The 26,754-nt window shown below is 38.7% G+C and overlaps 2 protein-coding genes across 11 annotated transcripts in view; one reads left to right on the top strand and one right to left on the bottom strand.

Annotated features, from left to right (window-relative positions):
- LOC128090180 (cytosolic purine 5'-nucleotidase-like) overlaps window positions 1-26,754 on the top strand; it is a 587,975-nt gene that overhangs the window by 126,591 nt on the left and 434,630 nt on the right. The gene's annotated exons all lie outside the window — the stretch shown is intronic.
- The window catches only part of LRRTM4 (leucine rich repeat transmembrane neuronal 4), a 422,410-nt gene that overhangs the window by 283,727 nt on the left and 111,929 nt on the right, over window positions 1-26,754 (bottom strand). The window lies entirely within an intron of this gene.

The raw sequence follows: 26,754 nt of genomic DNA, 5'->3' as shown, positions 1-26,754 counted from the left end.
GATAGGGCACCACGTACCACAATGTAATTGAATTAAGGCAGATTTGGAATTCACACAACTTCTCCGTTCCAGACCAACACCAGCATATCCTGAGATACTTCAATTTCAAACCTTGTGCCCTGCAGAACTGCTCTCACCACAAAAAAAAAAAAAAAAGACCAAAATACAGACCAGAATAAGATTAGCCAACATACCCACAGTACATTAACCCTTCACTTATGTTAAACAAGTCACTTTCCATTTTAGCTGCTTATCGACAACCTGTGCTGCCCTTGTCAAGAGGACATTTTCAGAGATGCTCAGCTAACAGCAACTGTCTTTATTCCCCTTAGCAAGCCCCTGGTTCAACAGATTCTCCTCCAGCTTGGCCTGCTCACTGCAGTATTTTATGTTACACTGTGACCTCAATCATTTGTCCCATTATACTCTTTTCTTTCCTTGTTTCCACAGGCGAGTTTTTTCCATTCGAACTATTTTAAAGGTGCTTCCTGATAAAGTCATTCCCCATTCCACTTCTTTTCAGGTGAATGGAAGAGCTGTCAACGTTTTCAGGAGCTGAATGCAAAGTCCAGAAGAGATTCATGCAAATCCCTCATGCACAAGAGCTCTCATCCTGCTGCCATGAGCGCATCTCCCAGGGATCACAGTAGTCTACAATCATCCCTTAAAACATCTATACTCATTTTCACTGAGTTTCAGTCATCCTTGTAATTGCATAACAAGTATCAACCCTGGCGCATTTAAACTTCTGTCCCTTCTCCAGGCTAAGTGGATAGGAGGGAAAGGAAAAGAAGGTCTTCAACTGAATCCAAGGTCAGTATTTAATACTCCCTTTAATGCAAGACTATCAATGTTGGAGGCCTACTTAATTCCTTTTAAACTGTCACTTAACAAGTATAAGCCTTGTAAATAAACAAACCCTTGTGTGAACAGGCTCTTTTGATCCTTAAGAATAAGGCTAAACAAGCAGTGAGAAACATGTGAAGTCTGATGTGATAATCAAAGCATGTCTTCTGTGCGTCCTCTGAGCTGGCAGCTAACAACAGCTTCAACGCACCTCCTGAGCAGCCTTTCTTCTCCAATGTTTTAATAAAACACAGTATTTTATTTAAACTTCGGGGAGTTTGAGCTTTATTATGTATACCTGAAATCTCTGCCAGCCTCCACTCCTACAGTAATACATTCCCAACACTCCTGTGAGTTTCGGAGACCTCCACTTACCCCACTCACTTTTTGCTCAGATTAGAGGTACTAGTATCAATCCTCTGAGGTTAACGTTCTCTTCACTGTATGTCATCAAGAAACTGAGCCTTCATCATCTGCAAATTAGGATTTTGATCCTCTGATCTCATGAATTCAGTTACATGCTGTCTGTTCTTTACCTGTCTTAACAGCTGCTGGGCATCCCACTTCAGCTGTGTGAACTTTCAGGAACAGTTGTTTATTCCTGACATGCATCACAGCACACTTTCTATGGAATAAACAGAAAATAAACAATTTCCATGAGGACCTTCATAATTATCCCTATCAGTGGGAATGTGAACTTAGCCTTCTAGACCAGCTATTAGTCTTTTTAATGATTCTGAACCATACATATGCTAGGATAGCATCTCATTCTGCCTCTCCTCAAGCCAAAGGTGTTCCACAGACTCCTGATTTCTTTGGTCTTTTATTAAATTGAAGCCTGGACAGGCATGAAAGCTAAAGAAAAGGATTACAGGGGGTTACTCAGTGCTGCCAGTGAAAGAAAATCCCTCTCACTGCCACATGCATTAAACTACTCATCTCACAATTGCATAAAATCACTGCCATTAAATCTATGCTAATTCAGCCCAAAGAAAAGTTATTTAACCCAGAGCCCTCTTCCAATGTCATTCAAAAGCTCTAATTAGGGAAACATTCCTGTTCTCCCATCACATTGTATTATTTCAGATAATATTTAAAATGTAGTATTCACATTCATTAAGAAGATGAGGATCTGGAGGGCACTTGCTGCTTAAACATAACTGGTCACAGTTCTGTTTTCTTACAGAAACATTCACCTTTTGCTACACAGGTTCTTGCTTAGCATTATTCATGGGAGAGGCACAGAAGTTGCAAAGAGAGCATTAACTTCTGAATACAAGCAACTTCAACGCATTAAAGGCAGAAATCTTCAATCAATCAAAATGACACATTTAGTGTTACTTAGAACCAGGAGTCAGACTGAGCCATAGGTTGGACTCAAAGACCTCAGTGGGTCCTTCCCACCACAAGATACTTCACGATTCTGCAATTTCTTATTGTTATTAAATAATTAACCACAGGAGGTACAGAACAGAAGGACAGACAGTGCTCCACAGCAGAAGCTATTACAATCAGACAAAACAGAGATCAACCAATAAAAGCCTAATTTCATACCAAAGGATTTGAAATTGAGTATTTAGGGGCTCAGTTTGAAGGAAAATTAATGGGAACTAAGTTAGGTTTTTCCATCACAGAGATCTTTTGATCAAAGTTGTTTCTATAGAGGCCTTCTGTTGGTCTCACTTAGCACACATTTGTGTTAAGGCAGACGATCTGGCTAGATGGATCACCAGTGTGATCTGATATGGCAATTTCTACGTTCTTAGAGGATAAAATAAAAAGTAGCACACCAACACACTCCAGGGAACAATCTAGCAAAACTTAAAAATTAAAATAAACATAAAAATGGCTATAAATTAATTTCCCCACCCCTGTGTTGCAATATGATTTTATGCGCAGCATTAAAACTACAACATGAGTTATCTTTTCAAGCCTTACTTGTAAGGGACTATGAGCAGAGGCAGGCATCTGAATCTTGGTGGATGAACCAAGTTTATATCCATTCTAATTACGTTCATAATACACTTGTTTGAACTACTGTAGGTATTATTTAGATGTATGCTATACATTCTGTCTAAAGTAAATTGAAATAAAAATATAATGCATAGCTGAAAAATATACTCTGTACAGAGTACTGTATCTCACTGACAAGTACTTTAAAAAAAGGCTAAAAGTAATAAAAATTACTGCTAGAAAAATCGAAGTGTTCCATTCCTAGATTTTATAGGGGTAATAAAAAATGAAAAAGCAGCTCTAGTTAAGCTAGACTGATGAAGTGATATACAGCCAGAAAGGCATTCAAGGTTGTGTTGAAACAGATTTAAAATTGATATATATCAAATACAATAATTCTGGTGCATATTAAACAGAGCCTAGATAGAATACCAGTGCAGACTTGCAGCAGATGATAGGGAGTTAAACTAAAAAATAAAGTTTGACCTAAACAAACTGCCATGGCCAAGAGCTTGAATGAAGTTGTTAATAGTTGCTTTAACACATGAAGTGCCATGCTGTAGAGCAAAATGGGAAGCTTTTGTTTTATTTGCACATTACAGAATTTCTGCCACTTAAACTCGTTTACTTTTTTTTTTTTTAATTTGTAACAAAGATATGCTTCTGATTGCTGTGGAAAAGCACACGGAACTGCTTTGCCTTTTGTCAGAACTGCCAAAGACATGGCCACGTGTTACAAATTACTTCCAAGGTTAATTCCTGCAGGCACAGCATGAAGAAATACATCGCTTCCAGGGGAATAGTAAGCGTAGACACAGTGACAAACATGAAATAGATGAGTTCAACCACTTCATCCACATCTACGACTCAGTTACAGGTAGAGCAGTAGGCCAGTTAAGAAGGTTATCTCTGGGAGTGAGGCTTTGCAGCATAACATTTCATTTTTATCGTAGAGTCAGAGAGCTCATCAGTGCTTTGAGTTCATGCAACACAACTGAAAAACAAGGCAAGAAGATCATTAGCATTCTGCCCACATTCTGTATGGGTTCAGGTTATGACACATCATTTATTCTCTTAAGCGAGATGGTTTAACATAAGTTCACATGAAAGAATGAAATGATCTTTTCAACACTACCCCGTATTCATCTTCCTCCTGCTGAAACTAGATAAACCTAACAAAAAAAAAAAAAAGCTTAAAAAACTCCCATTGTGGCTGCACAAAACAATCAGGAGAAAGGTTTTTGGAGTGATCTGACACACGTTTTCTTTGTAGTTACTTGTTCTGAAATTCAGCCTCAAAGGACCAGCACAACAGCTAGGCGCCACCGTGGTCTTAACAGAACCAGATTTTGAAAAGGCAAATAGTACTCAGAAATAAATGGACTTCGTACTCTTTCTCCACAAAGGGGATGACTTGAGCTTTTTCACAGCTTCACCAGCAATCATCTAGTTACTTGGGCCAGGTGCATACACTCAAAGTAAACACTGAAATGCCACCAGCATCCCACCACTGCAGTACAGGAGTTTTGCTCTGGCTGAACCAACATCACCAACTTCAGGCCTACAAGTAGCACCTTGCCTATGTTGTGATTCTTCACACAGAAACAAGTCACCTACAGGTGTCAGTCCTGTTGCTCAGTGCCTGAACAGAACACTTTCACCCAGCTACACCCACACAAGTGCCATTATGGCACTATGAAATGGGTGAACTGTTACCAACAGCCTTCCACCTGTATCCCAACCAAATGACATAAGGTAGCTTAAAAAAAATAAATAAATAACCTATCAAACAACACTAGAGATAGGAGCTAGATAGATTCTCTTGTCTACAAAATTGCTCCAGCCACCCATATCGAGGAGCAAAAACTCATCTGTTTGCATTAGAAACAGGAAAACACCGTCAAAGATAAATCAGGCTAGTACCTGGCAGATTAAGCATGCTGTACCAATTATCCTGAAGAAATTGTAACTACACCATCAGCTTTGTACAGAGGATGTGTACTCTGACAGTGACAAAGCAAGTGTGTGCTTTTGAGATGTTCACACCTCTAAATGCTCACCAGCCTATGACATCCTGCAAGAACAAGCTGCTTTGGCAGTTCAAAATGGAAAGCATCCAGGCTGGATGTACACTAGGAAATACTAAATTATTAGCAACAAAACGTTATTAACTTGTCTCCTTGACTACTGATCTTAAAGAGATTGCCTTTATAGGCTACTGATTCTTTTCTACTTAAAAACATTGAAGAAAATAATAATTATTGTTATGTCCATCATGCCTGTGTACAATCACAGTATGTTCCAGCTAGTCTTAAAGATGCAGAGCTGCTCTCAGCCTCTGCACCAACCCTCCCTCGGGGCAGCTTAGACCATACTTTTTAGTCTAATGTTACAGACATAGAGAATGGCCCACTTCTTCCCACACTGTAGTAGCCTCTTTCTTTTGGGAAGACTTCAATATGCTATCCTCAAATCCCCATGCAAAGCCAGCCAGGCTCGTTTTCCTCCAATAAATTACTGTTGGAGAATACAGATTTTCACCAAATATATGTAAATGAGAGCAAAGGCATCAGATTGATCCGCCACGAGTAGGAGAGGCATTCCACTAGCTGTTTAAGAATATGGTGGATATGATTGTTACTATGATTTACAACAGAATTACATAAGAACGTAAGGAGTTCATTTTCTTACTGTAGCATTGCCAACCCCTTGTTATTCTATTGCCTAAGCTCCAGAGTTCTTTGCATAGGAAATGGAAAACAGGAGAATTTCAGTCCTTGTAATTGCAAATAAGTTTACAATATACAATCATAAAAATCATTTCAGCTGGAAGGGACCCTTAAAGGCCATCTAGCCCAACTCTCCAGCAATGAACAGAGATGTAAATCTGTAGCTCGGTCAGGTGCTCAAAGCCCCATCCAGACTGACTTTGGGCATCCCCAAGAACATCAGCCTCCAAAGACCACAGAATGCTCTGAAACCATAAAACAGATGATTTTTAATGCAGCCTTGCAAATATTTGAGCTACACAGACTTAAAGAGAGATTGGAGGAACTCCTGAAGGACAGATTCATTCACAGCATTGACTGTGTGAGCAATTGCGGGGTTATTTTATGAGACGCCACCTCTGCCTGCTGAAGTTTCTGAACCACTGTTTCAGAAGATGTACTAAGATCCCACACTGTTCTGTAAATGTTCTCCCCTCTCATTGCTTTTCCTTCACACTGAGCATCAGGCAGTATCACAAGTGGGAGCACTCACATTGCAGTCTCATCTCATCAATCACAGCCTCAAGATGTGGAGGTGAGGTACAGGAAACTATTTAAGTCAGAAATTGTGTGGAAAGTCCACTAATTACAGAAGAACATCACTCCAATACTGCCCTTCATGCCCTGTATTTTACAGCAAAAATTAGAAGTATAAATAAAACCTCATTATCAGAGAAGTTCTACAAATCAGTACTGTACCCATTCCAAAGAGAATTTTGCCCAATAATCTACTTGCCAGGTCAGAATAGGGAAAGCAAAAATAATCAGAAGGATTCGCCCAGAGAAAAATACTGTGTGCTAATGTTGAAATTTACCTCTTGTTGAAGGACTTTGGCATTAGCACATAGCTGGATACAACTCTGCTGTATGCTCAATTACAGCATACAGCTGCTGCAAGCTGTATTCGAAAAGATTTTCAACAAAAAGAAAAGAGAAATATAAGAGACAAGAGGGAAACTGAAAACTGACATACCTCCTCTCACATAGTTATCCAGTAACAAGGTTCGATGTAATCCTGGATTCCAATCAACAACTTCATATTGACAACCTATAAGGAAACAGTGGCTTGGCAATTGTAAGAAAAAGCACTGGAAAGAAAACATCCTCAGAACACAAGTGTCCCTGTGTATATTTTCCGGCCACTTGTTCAATTTTTTTTTTTTTTTTTTTAAATTGTAGACGAGGAGCTTTATCTCCAGGTATGGTATAAATATCACAATAAGGAAGATCAAGATAGAATATACAAGAGCTTCAAAATCACAGCAGAATAGAGCACCATGCGGATAAGAGATCTGTCTCTTAAAGTAAACCAAGGGGATTAAATCAAACTCTGAAAGAAGACAAGTAAATGATAAATGACACACGGCTGTAACGAAACTAAATCTTCGGTGTCTAAATGAAATACAGAGGGCTAAAGAGATTATGCAAATTGAAATGAATCAGACTGAATCAAGACTTACAGTCGACCTAAACTGCGAGGGAACATGCTGCAGTCTGAAGGCAGAACAATTATACAACCTGGGACTGAACAGTTGACCACAGAATAAAGGATGGAAATTGTATTTGGCTCCCCGAGAATAATGGTGTAAGGGGGGGCTGGAGTGGTCCATCTCTATAGCTATTTTTGGAGGAGGGTAAGAAAAAAGAAGAAAGCTTTATAAAACATGTATTAGAGCTTGCATATGTAAATATGAGCATATTCTCACTGCAAGCCAGCTGAGGTTTCAAAGCCATACGGGGTCAAAATCTACTAAGATTTTTCCATTACAGTACTTTTGAAATGGCACTGCAGTTGCTTTCAACTGAAATACACTCATGTCTCCAGTAGACAGTTGGATACTTTAAAAGCCTCCTAAAAGAGATTATTCCATATTATTAGGTCTGATCACTACATTCAGAAACTGTATTCAAGATTCCTCATAGGAATTTCCACAAGAATTCAGATCCCTATTTCTAGTTTATTCTCCCTCACACAACTACTCAGTTAAGCATGTACTCAGACACACAATAGAATAGAACCAGTAATATGGAAGTTAAGCAGTGTGTTAAATGATGCAAAATTGTGCAGTATTTACTTTATTCACCATTACCAGCAATTACAAATCATAATACAAGAGTCTTTTGACCTTTTAGAAAAACTGACGCAGTCTTTTGCAAGCTGAGCAAACCAGCTTCCCCAAGAACACAGGGAAGGGAAGGACGAAAGTCAAGTGCTGTAATTAGCTGCATAATTATTTTCCAAAATAAAATGTGCAATCTTCACCTCTTTGGCATTGAATGGCGTCATTGGGGCTGCTATCATTAAGCTGCCATCGCTGCACTATCATTACGGGTCTGATAAGGAAAGACAAACACTTTGAGATCCGCTAGAGGATGCACTTATTTCCCAACTTCCCTCAACTAATGTATTTAGGTACTTATTTTTGCTGGATGATGGGACTTGGAAGGCAGGAAGGAAGGTTGCTGACACTGGAACCAGCAGCGATAAATACATGCTTTTCTCAATAGGAATCAAGTCTGGTGCACTGATGATCACAAGGCATTACATCCTAGCTTTTATTCAGCCAATAACAAAAATCTCATCAACTTGAACAGGATCAAGATTCTACTTCAGGCTTGTAGACACGAGAATAAAGTTCAACATCTAGAACTCCAAGAGGAATGTAAGGGGAAAGAGGGAGTCCAGATCTTCAAGAAACACTGCTTAACGCTCCTTCCTGAATCTGTTTTCCCTGAACAACCATCATCAAACAAGGAAAGTCCCCCACCATCGATATTTAATATAATTCTATACCAAAAAAAGCTAAACATTACACAGAGGTTATTTGTGTTCACCAAACTTGTGATGAGACTTCAAGCAGTCCACTGCAGCATAAGCAGGCAGGGACAAACAGAGCAAAACAGCTCCACGTTATCACACGCACACTGAAAGGAAGAGATCCCTAATTACTTTTGAATGGTTGGTTTAGTGCCATGACCTGTTGAGAGTAAGATGCACGTAGATGTTTTAGCAGCCAGAATCTCATAGCTACCAGGCATACAATTAAGAGTAGACATTTACTTGCTGAAGAACTGAGTCGCTGAGCTGTATACTATGCCAATGTTACTTATTTACCTCACAACTGAAGTTACTCTTTGTATTATAGCAACAGCTTTCTTCCCTCTACATTTATATAAAGGAAGAGTGGATTACAGAGCTAGCATTAAAACCCTTGCACTTTCTTTAGATATGTTTGGGAAGGAAGAAAAAAAAATAAAAATCCCTCTCATCCACATGACTGATCACACAGAACTGCACCTCTCTGCCAGCCCAAAGCTGACCACGCTTCAGTCTGAGATAGATCCAAATCAAATAAGTCACTGCAAATGCTATTAAATCTTAACCTTTATTAAGTCCCCAGGTTGCTTTTTTAAAAAAATATTTTTAAAAATCCTTAGAGAAAACAAGGTTTACAGGTCTTTACATAGACAAAGGAAAGCAAATTAACACAAATGTTCATGCTTAGACTAGCTAGAATAATGTAATCAATGCTAAGTGTATGCAAGTCTGTCACTATCAGCTTTCTGATTGCAGGCAATGTTACAGTGAACCTGAATTCAGCATTGTGTTCAGCATTACTGAAGAACCAGAAATTCACCTATATCATCCAAGAGCTGTACCAGAAAACACAGCAGAAAAAAAAAAGAGAAAAAAAAAAGAGAATTCACCTGATAGGAGGAACATTGGAGCTATGAGGTAACTACAAAACATCTCAGCCAGTAAACCACCCAGTATACCAAGACACTGGGTTGTTTGGTTGATTCGATATTGGCTCTTCAGTGCAATCAGTAGGAATACTCCACAACCCCAAAGAGCAATACTCAAATCTGCTTGAATCTTGCAAGAATTACTTAGATTTCCAAAACCCAAGCAGACGGGTCTGAGTCCTTGCCAGCCCCTTGGATATCATGCAGGATCCTCATGACTTCCAATATTCCTGCTAGGAAATCTGACAGAAAAGAAGGCAAAGACCAAAACCCAATATGAAAGTAAGAGCGTTCTTCTCTCACTGGATTTGAGCATGAAAGACCAGTAGGAGAAGGAGCACTGGGAAAGGCAAATGCTTGCAAGGACCATAAAACTTAAGGATAATAAACAGAGGAATTTTTTCTTGAGGCAGATTCAGAGGAAAAGCAATTGCCAAGAGATGGAACACAGTAAAAACATTCACAGCTTTTGAGTTTCTGGTGTTTTTTTTTTGTTTTGTTTTGTTTTGTTTTTTAAATGAACATAGATTTAATTATTCAGAAACAAGAAGAACTGAAGGAATCTATCAATTAAAGTGACTGATTAAAGTTTATGGTTGTTCTAAAGTATTTAAGAGAGAAAGCAGAATACCTTATGCAAGCAATACTTGTGCTTTCAACAGAGCCCAATTTACTACTAAAAAACGAATACATGCATCAAGCCTAAACTTTTAAACTCCTGTAAAGAAGTTTTTTCTTCCTCTACTATGTTTCAAAGCTGCTGTTAACAGAACAAAAACAAAAGCCCATGCAAATAGACTTCCACATCACCAAGCCTACCTATAGTAATCCCAACCATACTGCATGGACTCTCATCAAAACCTATCTCAAGACATGGATTGTTTGGCATTTCATACCAAATGACTTTTTTTTTTGTCATTTTCTGACTCCTTCCATTAATTCTCTCTTTCAAAAAGAAATCAGACTCTTAAGTATGGATTATCTAATCGCATTTTCTTTGCCAAAGACAATACAAAACAAAGGAGAAGTTGACATGAATATAAGCTCACAAATGGACTCGAGTAGCCAACAACATTCACTTCAATTCATTTTTGCAGTATTTTTCTGTCTCTCTATTCCATACTTCCACTCTCTAGTTCATGAGCTGCCAAGCTTAATTAACAACAACATTAATGCTGCTAATACTAATACCTGGAAACCTCAGGTAAGCTCAGGTAAGCACATGCATCTGTGGGACAAGGAGGTTTCAGGGCAGCTGATTAGAGAACAAATAACTTAAGGAGCAAGGCAAACATGCTAATTATTTCCATTCAGATGCTACATTACTATCAACATCTTTTATAAGCCAGTAATTAGGCTTTCACCAACCATATCTAACTTGTACAAAACACACTACATATAAACTCCAAAAAGCTATTTTTCATGTACCCATAGATCCAATTTTCAGCCCATAAGGATTCTCTATCAAGACAGAATGCAGATTCAACAATAGGTAATACTGCTCAAGACTTAAACTACTGAAGCGCTGCTCTTTCTAGCAGTAATCATCAGCATTTGATTAACAAAAGAAACTGAAAAGTAATACTAAAAAGAACAGTAACAAAAACTTTAGGGAAGATCTCACTTTTTGTTCCATGTATAACAGAAGTCTGTAAAATAGTTAAATGCATTGTTCTGTGCCTTGTATTCCTTTTAATCCTTAGGAAAAATTCAAACAGAAGCATTTCCAGTCACTGTATGGTCCACTCAGCACAATCTCAATTCCAATCATTGTTTCCAGTTTCACAATGACAAAATACAGCTTTGTTTAATTAAAAAAAAAATAAAATAAAATTAAAACCCAGCTTTGACTACTCAGTATTTGTATCAACCCAGACTTGGAACTCTGAAAGCCTATTTAACCTATTCGCAAAAAGGAACGTAAAAGAAAGAAGTTGCTTATCTTCAGAAGACCTCAGGTGTATAGGGACCTCCAATAAGATACAACTGCTTCCACTGCCAATACTTAAATGAGGTCTGGGAAGGGATGCATCCTGGCTCCAGCCCTTCTGGTCACTCAGATTCATTGCATGCACCTGAGCTCCCCTGGGTTGGCCCTGCCTTCCCACCACAGGTGCTCAACCACTACCTCAAGCCGTGACTTAACGTTTCTGTTATGTTTCTTTTCTTGCTTAAAACCATCTTTCCTCTCTAGATTGCAAACTTGAGCTGAGAATAAATACCATATCAGTAATTAATTACTAGTAGGGTTTTTATTACCACCACTGAATAAGTTCACTATAAACTGGGACATACCATAACTTGAGTAACTTGAACACACGTTCAACATCTGAGGTACCGGTACAGGCTGCCCGGGGAAATGGTGGGGTCACTGTCCCTGGAGGTTTTCAAGAAAAGGGCACACGTGGCACTGAGGAATACAGTTTAGAGGATATGGTGAGGATGGGGTGAGGTTGGACTTATAGGCATCACTTCCAATCCTAAAAAAAATCAGGATTCTATGATGTCTAACCGGTCCCATCCTTTCCTTAACAGTCCTTGTGATTCTTTAGGAAAGCCCAGAATGTTTTTTGCCCCATTTTTTGCCTATTTTACAGTATTATGTTTTCAATATAGAGGATGAATCTTCCCATTCAGTGTTATGCTTCTACTTTATGTAGAGTGAATGCAAGACAAGGAAATGATACCTTCTAAATCAATTTGTGCTACAGTACCTCCTATGCCACTCATTTACCCATCAACGCTACATCTGAACTTCAGCTTCATGCTAGTTCCTACTAACATGTTATTGCTTTGCCTTCTGTTCCAGGAAGCAACCTCGATTTAGAGTTTGTGCCTACCTTGGCAGCTGCCAGGACTAAAGATACGCACTAAAATGAAAATAAATTTTATCACAACCAAACGACTATAGTCTTTAACATAAAAAGCACTCGGTAAAAGTCATAAGAAACTGATAATTCTGACCAGCATTTCCAGTTACACAAACATTTAACAAAAGTCCCAGGGGAGCACAAACTGCAGTAGGACTGACAAGAGCTGCTGCTGTTTTGCTGCAAAGGGGCTGTGTGAAAATGAGCCACTCCATATCAACAACAGTTGCATTTACCCACTCAGCCCCAGAGGGAAAAATGTGAACTTTCCATTCTGCAGTACCCTTCCCAGTGCAGGCAGGACTTTGGGCTTCTGCTTAAATGCATTAAGCACAGGGTCATCATCTTAATCAAATGTGAGCTACAAGAGACTGAAAATCATTCAAACACTGATTCATTGGCAGGATCGTATGCGAGACATCTTGCTAATCCAATCTGAGCAGCTTGCGTTCTGTACCTCCTGAAATAAACTTACATATACTGACTTATGAACAGGAAAAGAACACTGTTAAGCAGATCAAGGTGAATCTATTGCTGTCATTAGTGAAAATAGCACACATACAAAAAAAAAAGGACTGAACAACAAATTTTGCACCTTTTTTTCTTGCTCTCCCTAGAGAAATTCTGGTGTCTAGAGAGCACAAGTGTAACAGCAGCATTTACTTTAACATACTTAACAAGAACTGGAAAATATTGTACATTTATAAACACGTGTATCAGCCTCAGCTTCACCTGTCTGTACTCAATATACATGGTCAGGAAAGTACAGTTCTGGCTTGAAAAGAGAGAGATAGGGTATCCTTTCACACTGAACATAATAGAAGAAGCAAAAAGCAAACCGAGCTTATATGCAGAAGGAGGACCAACTTTTTACATGGTCTGATAGTGACAGGACAAGAGGGGATGGCTTTTAAGAAGAGGAGAAAATTAGGTTAGACATCAGGAAGAAACTCTTTACTCAGAGGGAGGTGAGGTGCTGGCACAGCTGCCCAGAGCTGTGGGTGCTCCATCCCTGGACATACTTAAGGCCATGGATGGGGCCCTGGGAAGCCTGGGGTAGGCAGCCCAAGGCAGGGGAACTGGAATTGGGTGAGCTCTGAGGTCCAAATCCATGACATTCTACAATTCTATATGTTCTGGAATAATATATTCCTAATACATGGCGTTAGGTGACTGCTTTTTGAGGTGGGCTGCTTTGACAGGAGAAATGTGGGCAATGTTTCTAAGATGTCTGGGATGCGTGATCAAGTAGACGCAGTTTGGGAAGAAGAACACCTAAGCATGGTTTCATTTGTCTTCATAATCCTGGGCAAATTCTGCAGAAAACCTCCCTGGGCTTTGAATGAAATGTAAATGACAGGTCCCCATACCCTTGTGAGGTGTTCTGGCTTTAAACAGGCTCTATCTGTCTTTCTCAAGCACTGAAATTAAATGCAGACTCAAATAACTTCCTTGAAACAGGCAGAAATTTTAAATCAATTTCAGCATTGGCTGAAGCAATGTTCTGTATCTAGCACTTCACCTTGGGAAACAGAGAATTGCACAAGGAAAAACACCGATGAAGCATAAAGCACATAAAATGTCAGCTCAGGGGCTGTAGTCACTGGGACTTCATCCACAATGATGTTCTTGCACTCATGTAGGTTCCATGCTGCAGCCATTCCAGGTCAAGATTAGCTTTTCTGTACAGTTGTGTCACTAACACTGCAGGTGAACTACCTAGGCTCAGTTTGTAAAGTCTTAATAGGGAGACACGGTGTCTCCTTATTAGGAAGGGGAAAAATGGAAAGTAATCTGGCAGCACATGGACAGTACTGAACAAAGAGCAACGATCTATCAAGTCTTCTGGAGAGGATGAGGATTACGTCCTGCTGTTATGAAGAGATACAGAGGATTTTTCTCCATATGTCAGGTGGGCTGTTGAAATGATGCTAGGGGCACTGTTGTAAATGATGCTGTGGCACCAAGAGATTGTCTATATCATACAGTGCCCTATGAAATACAAGTAAGAATCGGAGCTAATTAGCTCAAGGGAACTATTGACAGCTATACTCTTTCTGGCACTCAAGCTTGTACGCTCACTTACACAGAACTTTGCTTTGAAGACATACAAGTTCATCCACCACTAACTCAGGTACCTCTAGAGCCGTGAATAAAGGTCTTATTATTAACAATTCCTGTTCTTGATCTCAACAGAAAGGCCAGACAGACAATTACAGTATTTACTGTTGCAGCCTTCTGTGAAGTGAAAGTGAAAACAAGAGTGTCATCACAGGCTACTTCTTTAAGATTCCAGTGCTCCTTTTGCATTAAATTTTACCTTAAATCCAAAAATATAGTTCTCCTGATCCTGACATTTGCTATGGAAATGCTGTTTCTCTGCACTTCTTTTGTTCTGTCCTTCATGGACTTCTTCTCCTCTCTTACCTATACACACACCTCTTACCTATTTAAATCTTAAAAATCTTGAAAATAGATCTCATGCATCTGCAATACATTAACACAACTCCATCATTTTTTCTTTAAATCTATGTGCTTCTTCTACTAAGAGTAATATTTCTCCTTCTCTGTGAATTTGTCTTTAAAAGAATGTCACTTAAAAAGAAGACAGAGTGTTTTCTTGAGCATTTTTAAGGTAAATATGCAACAATCCTGCTCACCTCAGTAAAATAAAAATGCGTAATTGCCAGCCTTAAGGCTGTAATTTGCATTAATATTGTAGAGTAAACCTCTTATGCATGCAGTGCCATAGTGGTAGCCTCAGCAGTTGTGTCTCCTTCTAGGTGGGAAGGGAAAAATATTGCTGAACACATGCATCATTGCTGACCATCCCCAAACAGAACTTCTCTGATTAGATTTGGGAACTGGCGAGGAATTGACTTTATCTATGGACTCCATTTCCTGGATAATGTTATTAATTTATTCATTAAAATGTTATCAAATTATTGAAAAGAAATCTCCAGCCTGAGCGTTAGATAACAGCAGCTCTGCTTCCCATCTCAACGGTACATTCGCTTTAACAGGACTTTTAACTAGCGATATTGTTTTGTGATTTTATTATTACCATTATTCAATTCAGCCAAGCTTTTTTCCTTTTTTTTTTCCTTTGCACTCTGTTTACACTTTTTAATGAGGTTTTAATCTTCTCTGACATGTTTATTCAGGTTGTTTGTTTTACAAAACGAAAGAGCTTCAAGTATAAATGAGTAAATCAATATTTTTTTAATCCTGGGTCCAAATCTCCTGTTTAAATATTCCTCAGACTCGGCCAACCAAAATCAACCATAACCATCTATGTGAGTTTTGGAGCATGCATGCACGAAGGTTAGGGTTTTTTTACATTAATTCAAATAGAATTCCAATTCTTATGGCAAAGCCATGAATACTACAAATTCCCAGAAGAACAACTGATTGCAAAATTAACTTGGGCCGTCAGAGATTCAGAGATTAATTTAGAAAGTATTTTTAAATAAAAATGCATGAAGTAGTGTGGCAAACCTTAAGCTAGAACTGGTTGACAGTAAATCAGCATTCCCTTACAATCAAGCTGTGTGTGTTCCATCCCATTATGCTCCTACAAACATCAGCATCCCTGCATTTGGTTTGGTTTGAAAGCAATCAGCAGGTATATGCTGGACGGACAGCCTGAAAAATCCACCTGCAAGAGCAACAGGTGGGACTGGATGGACTTTACATAGAATAACATGGTGTCAGCTCTGGAATACCAGCTCCCAAGAATTTATCTTCTTGCCTGAAGTGACTCATAAAAGAACAAAATTCTACACCCATGTAAGACCATCAGAACTCTGAAAACGATGCAGATGCACTAAAGCCTTTAACTACTGACATTTCAAGCAAATCCTATCCCGATGCAGAAGCTGAAAATGCCAAGTGATTGGAGTATTGTTGACATATTTCTTGAATCAGCCTCTTAGGATGAGCTCTTGATACTGTCCCTATTCTGCAAGCACATTTCACACTATGGAAAGGGAGATGAATCCTGCAAACTCCTTAGACAGGGACTGAGAAATGCAGCCATGCTGCTACATTCAATCCAAACTTCCAAAGATCATGCCTATTACCCCATTAGCCAAAAAAGTCAGTGGGCCTTACTGAAATATATTGGCCATCAATGCTGCTGATAAAGCTCAATGCAAGAGCAGTTAAAAAGCAAGCTCCTTGCTCCAGACCTGTTCTTGCACCTTTGCAATAAAGAAGGGTGCCAAAAGTTAAGAATTCACGTACCTTACTTACAGTGACTTCTGCGAAGAACTTCTATCCTGTAGCACTTGTCATGCTGAATACACACATTATTACCTTACATGTAAGATAGCTAACAAGATGTTTTCCATTTAATTTTCTGAGCAGCAGAAGTATTTAAAGAACATTAATGCAGTCAGACTTAATTTACTCCTTTTTTCTTCCCCATGACTTGCAATCATTTTTCACCATCCTCATGCTAGTTAGCTATTATTTTGTAAATGAATGACTTCATTTAATTTAGTTTCAGATTTAATTGTTCCTTATTGGAAATGTCAGCTTTCACAGTTCATTAATAAGGGCACTGGTGGAAAGAAAGCAAGGAAAGAAGTGGGGATAGGGAGAAATAAACTTATCTTACAAGTAATGAAGAGCTTTGGCTAACATTATGTCCACATATTTATTTTAAGCCCCTCTTGAACCTCAGTGTGTAGATTAAGATTACTAGGGATACTTGATGGAATTCAACAGACTTCCTTCTCTGACACATGCTGCTTGCTGACAAAGACACAACACAATCCTTGAACCGTTAAGGCTCTCCTCCCAATTCAGTTGGCAGCAAAACTTGGAGGTGGCAATCAGCCATCTTCCTGAGACAGCGGTTGATATATTCAGATGGAAAAGTGGTTCTCTCAAGGAGGACCAAAGGTAGAAAAGAGGGATTTCCTGATAGATACATGCTTTGGAAAAACTTTGAAAATTGTGGAATATTTGTAGTTCTGGTCATGGTAGGGAATCCAATTGCATAAGGGACAATCCAGGGTCATCTACTAGATGCTGATTTGCTGGCTGGGCAGCAACACACTGCTGAATGCTAGCCATGTTCTTTAAGAAAGCAGTATTCTCTTGAAGCTCTATGACCTCTGTTACACATGTGAATACATGAACAAAAACTGCTCCCTGTTTTGATGGATGCAGCAGTAATAAATTCATTAATCCAACACATGAAATGTTACTGTGCTGCATTAATTCCTATAGATAGTCCCAAATCGACGTTTTGGAGTTTTAAGTACATTTATAAGACACAAAGTCCAATAAATAACAAAAATATCGTTTCTTCCTTTGCCAACCGATGAAATGATCATTCTCACAGTTTTATCTTTAGCGATGACTTTGGTGTGTTTTCTAATCTTTGCAGAGCCAAAGTGTCTTTTCAAAGTAGTGAAATACTTATGAGAAAGACTGAGACACAATAATGTCTCCATCCATTAATTGGAATTCATTAGATGTTTAAGCTTGATCAAAATTTGTCTCTCCACCACCAGTTAATATTAATAAAGTGGATTACTGGCACAGAGAAAAAAAAGAAAAAAAAAACAAGAATAATCTATGAAATCTTTACGACATAATCAAGACTAGTAGTTAAAATTGATATATAAATCCAGCAGCATAACACTGCAGTAATATATTATAAAAGAAATGTATCTTACAATCCATCCTGAATTTTGGATATTTTCTCTGTAAAAGCTTTCTAAGCTCATTTAGCTCAATTAGCATTTATGAAACACTTTCTATGAAATGGCTTTGACTTTGTGTTATTGGTCTGCCTTATGCTGCTTGCACATGCTTAAACGAAAGGTTCCCTACAGCTTTTTGGGGAGAAAAAATGCAATTTTGTTTCTTAAAAAAATAAATAGTGCATAGAGAATTGCAGAAGAAAAAAAAAAAAAGGATAAAATTAGAAATAGGCTTTTGTATATTTATGCAGGGCCTCCAAAAAAGACAATAGCTGAAAGAAAACAGGGCTTTTGTATGCGGAATATATTACACATCAAATGAAGCAACATCAGCTCTATTTACCATGTATGGGAAGAAAAGCAAGATACTGCACACTGCAGAAGATACTAAGAATTTGACTGAAATTGTGAGGGGGGAAAAAAAATTCTGCTAATTTTCAGGTGTGTTGGATCCAGCCCTAAGAGCTGCACACCAGTTTTGCCATAGATTTGCCCTCAGTTCAACGAAACATTCGAACTACGACCTGCATTCAGCAAACCAGTTAAGCAGAGAGGGGTATCTGCAGACATCACCAAGCTGGACCAGTGCCTTTGATCGTGGTCATGGGAACCTGCTTCCAGAGATGTTCACCATGTTATTGCTTCCATTTAGTTCAAGGGAAGAAACAGTGCACCCAGGAGATTACTACCTCAGTTTCCTCGTGTATGCAGCAGTGGAGTACATAATAGGGGTACTGACAGGTATTCAAAACCACGTTCAGATTTCAAGATGAAAGATATATAATTCAAAATATTGTTAAAGTAAACACTGAACTGTACAAACCACAATCATCCTCTTTTTTTTTTTTTTTCCTTCCAAAATAGCAAAGGTAAATATAATATCAATACTTATCAAGGTGAAATTGCCCTGTCTTCAAGAGACCATGAAGGGAGAATTCTAACATCATATTTTCTTGGATGAAAGCCTCCGTGCAAGAGTAAATTATTATCATTAAAATAATGAATTCTTTGCCTGGTTTCAGCTTTGCAGCTCACTCTGGAATTGAGAAGTGCTCTCTGCTCAATGGAGCTCAGGGGGGTACTGTAAATTTTCCACAGCATTTGGTTTCCAACTACATCGTACAGACACGTGATTAGGAGGCAAAATCCCTTTAAAAAAAGACTTGTGAGTAAGCACCCAGTGTAGCTGTCTTTCAGTTTTAATTTCTGGATAATGTGGATGTTGGTCATTACTACAGAGCACTTTACAGCCTAGCTCATCTGTTCAAACGTGGGTCAGAAAGGATGTCAGGAAGAGCTCTTGGATAAGCTACATCAGATGCCTCAGTCCTGGGCAATTCCCCAGCTGACATATTGATATATATATAGAAAATTGTCAAAACATCTCACCAATTTAGGATATTCTTCTCCTTCTCAGCAAAGAAATGCAGAATTAAAGCAAGCACTGAGTTGGAACTGACTTCTCAATACTGAAAGTGCTTGCTCCCTTGGATGTCAAGCTGAGACACACTACCCAGCACCACATTCACATGCTCTCTTGACTTCACTGGTACTAAAAATGCTAGGAAAATATAAGAGGACAGTGTAGATACACTTTCATGCGCTGATTGTAGCCAAGGGAAGTTTTAAACCTACCTAGAAAGAATTAATCAATTTGTTTTCAGTTAATTCAAAAGTTGCATCCAACCAATGTTTCCAGATCTAAAACACAGAAAATTACCAGAAAAGATCAACGCATAGCAAAATGCTTTTGTCATAAAAAATTCAAAAATGCTCCTTGGCCATCTTTATTTGAGGGAGAAATTAAAATTCATAATCTCAGGATGAAAATCCCCTCAATTTTCCAGCTCTATATCTAGATTTTCAGTTCACTTTGCAGTGGTTTTACCACACTAAGTATCTCTTGCCAGTCTTTGTAGACTATGAAGGTGGATTTGCTAATTTCAGATGGATTTGGGGATAACAAAAGAAATAAAGCCTAGACTATCTAGGATGCATATACAGTGTTCAAAATTAAAAGCCACCTCTGACCATGTCTAAATTCACTTTAAGAATGATTATTCATAAGAAAGAGGCTTTAGGATGAGCATATCAATGATAAACAGATTATGTTAGCACAGTGGCAGCATCAGTAGCAGTCCATCTAGAAAAGTTATTAGATATGAGTATAACCCAGTGCTCTAAGCACTGTCTTCACTGATTCGATCCCTCAGTTACAGCAATCAATTGACATTAATACAGCAATTCCATGACCTACATTTGTAAAGAGGTCAGACAAAATGATTGAATGGTCTCTTCTAGTCTTCAAACCTATAAATAAAAATGTATTAAGATAGCTAATAAGCATGTATTAACTAGTTTGAGCATGGAAGCCAAGCCGTGTGAGTCAAGTTGAACAAAGATTTGCATTTCAGTCCCTGAATCAACACGCTGGTCAGGGGATGTGGAAAGTGGTCATCTGTATGTTTACCTCAGCTCCCCCACATCCCCCAGCTTTACAAGCATAAAAACACTCTATCTTTGTATGAAAACTTTTAGCAAGCCTCAAAGAAGTTCATAGAAAGGAAAATCAATGGCTTGTTCATTTTTACATTCAGAGAATTGTTCGGGTTGGAAAGGACAATCAAGAACACCAAGTCCAACCTAATATTAATCCTTTACAGCCTATTTATGAATGAAACTTAAATTCAGATTTTGTCACGAGGTTTAGGAAAGTTATTGCAGTATTTGGAATAATGTCCCTGTACTGCTTGCCTATCATATGTATCAACTTAATTAATCTAAACAACACTATTTAATAGGAGACTCTTCCAGTTTTCTCCCAGTCTGTTAACTCTTGGTGGCTCATAAACCATCAGTCATGTCCAAAGTGCAATGTAATGCATTCACATCGTATGCAAGTGTGAGTGTTGCAAACTTTGCCTAAGAAAGGTGCCGCTGTTTATTGCTTATGGAGAAACACCTCTCTGCTCACTGACATGCTTTTGTATAGCCTGATTGCTTTGTGTGCTGAAAACTATAAAAAATGTAATTAAAAATAAAGAAAAACAAGAGAAGTTATACCCGACACTACTGACATAAACTTGCAAGCAAGACTTCAGTGTACCAGAAGCAGATGAAGACATTTTAGCTGCTGTTTTGGAGCTATGAATAGACTTGTCACAAAAAAATAAAAAATAAAAAAAAAGGTGCAGGTTATTTAATAACTCACGTACCTGAAGATTTCTACAAACTAAAGGAGCCCTACAAGGAAGGAGATATGAGACTGTTCAAAAGATAAGGACCATTATTTCCAATGTTCAACTCAAGCATTATTTGTAGTGGTAGTAATTGCAGGAGATAACATGTTTGACTGCCAATAGTCATCTCCTTGACCTCAGTTAACTGCTGCACTCCCAACAAAGCTACGGCTAAGCACTTGGTCCTGACTTCCTATTTCTGCTACGATACAACATGCATCCTGAACACCATCTGAATATTTACAAGTTTTCTGCTCTACCACTTCACCAGTTGAGTTCGCTGATGTTTCATGTGTCTGAGATTTCTCAATTACAGCAGAATTAATTCCATTCTGTCCGGCTCTGATACATGCACAGCTTGTTCCTCCATTTGGCATTAGAATATACAAAGCTGACTACACATCCAGTACGCATGGCATACCTTCCATTTTCCCCCATGTTTAGAGCTGCATGTTTCCTAAGGCTGAGAGAAAGGATGTGCTGGGTAACGCTCTTGAGACTTGCAAACTGAAAAAATGGACTCTGCAGCATACTGGGGACACCGCAAGGACAAGGTCAACTACTGCAGATCAACAGGAGTTTCCAGTCTCCCTCCAACACCAACATATGCCTAACAAGAAACAGGACTGCAGACAGAAAGCATGCTTGGACCCTACCTGCTTTTACCCCTCCATGTTCCCAACCACCCAACTTCACCACACATGCTCATGCAGCAGCAGCTTTGATGCTGTATGAAAAAACAACCTCAGTGTTACTGCATTCTAGAAACTTTGCAAGAGAACAGCCCTTGGCATCCAAAAAAATGGTAAGGAAAGCTCGTATGCAAGCAAAGTCAAAAAAGAGGACAGGTGAAAGTCATTCCAGGAAGTCTAAACCGTGTTTTCCAATGATTTGTTAAAAAAAATAACAATAATAAAAATTGATTACTAGCCTGCAGATGTTCCTGAGCAATTCAGAACGAGGAAGAGCAAGTCTTTTGTGTGTACTATTTAATCTGCAGTATTTGGCATTCAGCAAGTTAGGTTATTCCATCCACAATCACAGTTATTGCCCTTTGCTGACAGCTAACCAGAGTGTGGGGAATAGAGGGGCAAGGAAAGAAGAGGGGATAGAGGCAGGGATGGTAATCATCAGAATGCGTGAAATTTCACTGCTATCTCTGCAATGAAATGGCTGGAATAGCATCAAATTTAGATTCTATGCACATGTATCTCATATGCAAACACCATCATAACTGCCTGGGAGGAAAAGTCAGTTATTTTCTTTTTCTAAATCTTCTTTTTCCTCATCGCCTATAAAATGTTACAATAAAAAAAAATAATAATCTCAGGGGTGAACTGAAGTCGCAGAAGGTGCTCGTCGAGAAGAAAAATAATTGTTAGCCAGAGCTGATTAAACAGCACTATTTTCACACAGAACAAAATGACGGCTGAGAAGTCATCCAGGAGATATTAGCTTCAGTATTCTTAACTTGTCACGAATTGTTAATTTGCTCAGAAATACATTTTAAAGAAGTTGATGCCACATGTCCTCCTCCCCCTCCCCCCAGCCACACTAATTGTTTATTAGCATACAAAAGAACCAATGACCTTTCAAATGGCATGCTTATTGTCCCTCATAGGCAGAAGAAATGAGCCTTGGCACAGCAAATATTACTTGGTTCCTTTTCATTTTTAGGAACCTAACCTTTGAAGCAATGAACTCTTCATCAGTTCTGTATTTAATGACCATGGAAGTAAAAGGAACGGTTACCTTGTGACTTCATCTTTGCTATTTCAAAATTCAAAAGTTTAAAACAAATTAAAGCTATTTTTAAGAATTACATAATTACTTGTATGGATGGAAGCTTTGCAGGGATTTAAAAATATGCTAAAAAGTTCTGAATACTTCATATCAAGCACTAGACCTAAACATTTATGTGCAAGCTTGAGAAAGGTGTTGGACAGTTTTTTCAAGGGATTACATTATTCCTCCACTCAGCACTGCAAGTGATGGAGGAGCCTGAGTCTCACTTTCAAAAGCCATTTCAAAGTCTAGGACAGTTATCTTCATTGCCTTTCAATATGGATTAGATTCTTAAATCACAGAACCACAAAATATCTGTGGTTTGGAAGCGACCTCTGGAAGTCATCCAGTCCAAAGTCCTCCTCAAAGTAGGATGAGTTTGAGCTGCCCATGGTCATGTCCAGGTTTTAAATATCTCCAGCAATGAAGGTTCCATAGCCTCTCTGGGAAATCTTTCACAATAAAAAGCTCTTTCTTATATTTAAACAGAATTGCCAGTATTTCAACATTTGTCCAGTGACTCCCATCCTATGAGTGGATACCACTCAGAAGATTCTGGCTCCATCATTTTTACTCCATCTCAACAGGAGCCATGCTGATAATATCCCCCATGCTCCCCTTCTTGAGACTATAAAGTCCCAGCTGCTTTCAGAGAGCTAATACTGGTCACTTCCCAAAGCAGAAAACAACAAAGTTCAAGCACTGCTTCTTAGAAGAAGTTTACTTGACAGTGGCTGTAATCAGGGGTACAAAGAAACCCATAGAGAAACTGGTTCCATTGCATTATCCAAGTAATGCTGTGAAAATCAGTGCAGATGCGCCATATCACTAATTAAGGTGGGCACATCATCACACGAACAGTGTTCTTCTGTCTGCAGGCCTGAGCTGATATCACCCTTTGAAGGCTTCCAACACAGGTTAGCAAGAGCTCAAGAACCTCTGCCCTGCACTCCCCTGCGTTGTGCATGCTGGGGAAATCAGCAGCGGTGTTTTCTCGGCTGTATGCACACACATAGCCACTGCTTTTTACTTTTAAAAAAGTCTCCACAATATGTGATGCTTTAAGATTGGAAGCTCTTTCTTCCTTGGAGACATGAATTCAGATCGGTTTTGCTGTGCGTTCAATACCAGCCTGAGGAAAGAAATATTAGCAAATTCTGATAATTCTGGTTAGATAACCTTCCCACCCCTGTAAACCAATATTAATGCAATGGCCCAAAATATCTGGCAGCCCTGGGAGTAAGGAACATGACTGCAGTTCTTTTGTATATGCAGTACCAAAATCTGCAAGAACCTGCTCATAAGACTGCAATGCTCCAGTAGATTTTAAGGATCCAAGATAAAACGTTTTGTATCCTAAATGAATAAATAAATAGGCAGATAGATAATTGGGTTTTGGTTTGTATGCATGGCTTACCAAGCATCTCTGGAAAGCTGTATGAAATGGAAAGCTGTATGACAGACTTCTGAAAGACCCTCAATCTGTTTTCCCTGGCCATAAGTTTGACAGGACACAACATAATGCTTAATGCATCTTTTAGCGAAGTGAGCATAATGAAAACAATGATGTGACTTTTTGTTGATTCTATAGCAAGAGTCTATCAAGGTTCAGTTCAAGGCATTCACAACAGAAACAATTTTTAAGACCTAGCACAGAGCAGACAATCTGCTAGATGAGAGAGCCTTAGTCCATTAAGTTCCTGAGCCAATTCATGATAATGTTATTTAGTGTAAATTTCCATTTGGATGAATGGTAAAGAGCTTGATCTATAACATCTGTAATTGAATTAGCAACCTCTTTGTTTCCCTATTCTTTTTATGACCGGACCATGTATGCGTTTTGTGCACATTCTGAATTACAGCACTCAAGTCATTAGTGGGGAAAAGTGCCACATAAAGCGCTTTTGGAAGTGGGTTTTTATTCCATTCAACTTTTTTTTTTCCTTCCTGGAGAGGTGATGCTTTTGCCTCTATTTAATTCTGTTTGTTTCATGTCGATTCAGTTGGATTCCATAGATCTGCTTTGCATGGCTGATATAATTTGACCCTTATAAGCCTAAAGCTAGGGCTTCAGGATTCATTTGTTTTCCCATTATTTTTCTGGACAAGAATAGTAATGGTAGATTAGGAAAGAAGAGACTAATTTAACAGGGGATTTAAACACTTGCTTAATTACATCTCTGCTGAGGGCAGCACTGATTCAAGTGCTTAATTGGGTGTTATTTGAAAATATGGAAGGATTGCATGAAAAGGGCTTTGTAAAAGTACCTGAACACATTCACCACATATTATAATGCTCTGCATTAAAAGAGGCAGACATTTTGAGTTTATCTAGTGGATCCTATGCTGAGCAAAGACTGAAGAAAATGGATGACAGGACAGGAGTGAGGATACTTCTGCTTTTGACAACTTATGGATGTTTACCTTAGGTGACTTTCCCATTTTCCAACACAATTTCAGCAGTATGAAAACTGTTATCTCTTGAGTGTCCAAGAAACTGCAGCCCATTTCTGTAAGTATCTACATACCTCTCCATCAGGATCAAAACTTGCTGAGCCAGAGAGGAACATGATTCTGGCCATCTCCCAAATGGGGGGAAATTGAGCTCAAGAGTTAGCAGAGGTTAAAGCACATGGAAAAGAATACAAACATTACCATGCCTAAATCAATTAGCTCAAAGTACTCAAGTATTGTACGCTGCCCCTGAAAGCAATGAGTTGTCTCTTCAGTTGTTCACTATCACTTGGACTATCATACAGACTATCTGATCCCTCCAGCTTCCTGAGCATCAATGTCACTTTTATAAATGAGATGTATACTCCTAAATTAGTAAAGTACAAGTGAAAGATTTCCCCATACTCCAGCTAAATTTTCATCAGCAAAGCCTTAGCAAAGCTTACATTTCCACTGGTGCTTCAGGACAAAATTTTAGACAAAATTCTTTGTCACGTCTTTTAAAGTTGTGATACTGGACTCAATGTACAAACACACCAGTGGAAACAAACAGTTCTTAAAAAAAAGGAAAAAATATGTACTGCTTGCATGGATACGTGATTATACCCACACTAGTGCAAGTAAGGTGAAAGAACAGCTTGTCTGAAAGGTTTAAAGGCTAATAAGAGTGAGATGTCGCTGATGCTGGATAGGGTAAGCGATAAAAATTTGCCAGTGAATTTACCTTCCTAAGAGGAAAATGGCATTCAGTAAAATGTTTGGAGCTTTTCCTCTTGTGAATATCTTTATCGAATGGGGCTCTGGATCACATTAGCTTAAGCCCTCAATGTAGAGCATTCTTCCTCCCCTCCTTTGAGGTGTAAGTCCTTAGGGCTCCTGCCAAAACGTATTGCTGAGAGGCATCTATAAGAAACAGAGCCAACACACACACACTACAGCTGGGAGAACAACTGAACAGCCAATTCCTTCAGGGCCCAATTATTTGCCACAAAATTGAAGGGTTGGGATGCATTTCTGGCTTTAGACACCTCCTAGCCCACTTTGTTTTTTTTTCTTCTGCACTTCAAATAGTAAGAAATAAATAAAACCATTTACCAATAATATGTTGAAAGATCCTTTGCTGAGTTTCAGGCTATTAGTATTCAAGTAGAAAACACTGGATATTCATGTAATCAACGTGATTATTGTGAATATGACACTACTAAAAGCTAATCTGAGCTGTCCAGAATCATTTAAAATAATGTCTTTCAAAAGCATAAATATATTTTTTACATTAGTAATCATTTGAGTACCTGAAGTTAGGACTGCTTCCAGAAGGTGATTTAAAAGATGTCTCATTTTAAGGGGCAGAAGGAACCATTTCAACTACCAGAAA

This window comes from Tympanuchus pallidicinctus, unplaced genomic scaffold, assembly GCF_026119805.1.
Source record: "Tympanuchus pallidicinctus isolate F22 unplaced genomic scaffold, pur_lepc_1.0 scaffold44, whole genome shotgun sequence".
Lineage (NCBI taxonomy): Eukaryota > Metazoa > Chordata > Aves > Galliformes > Phasianidae > Tympanuchus > Tympanuchus pallidicinctus.
This window is presented reverse-complemented; position numbering and strand designations above follow the sequence as displayed.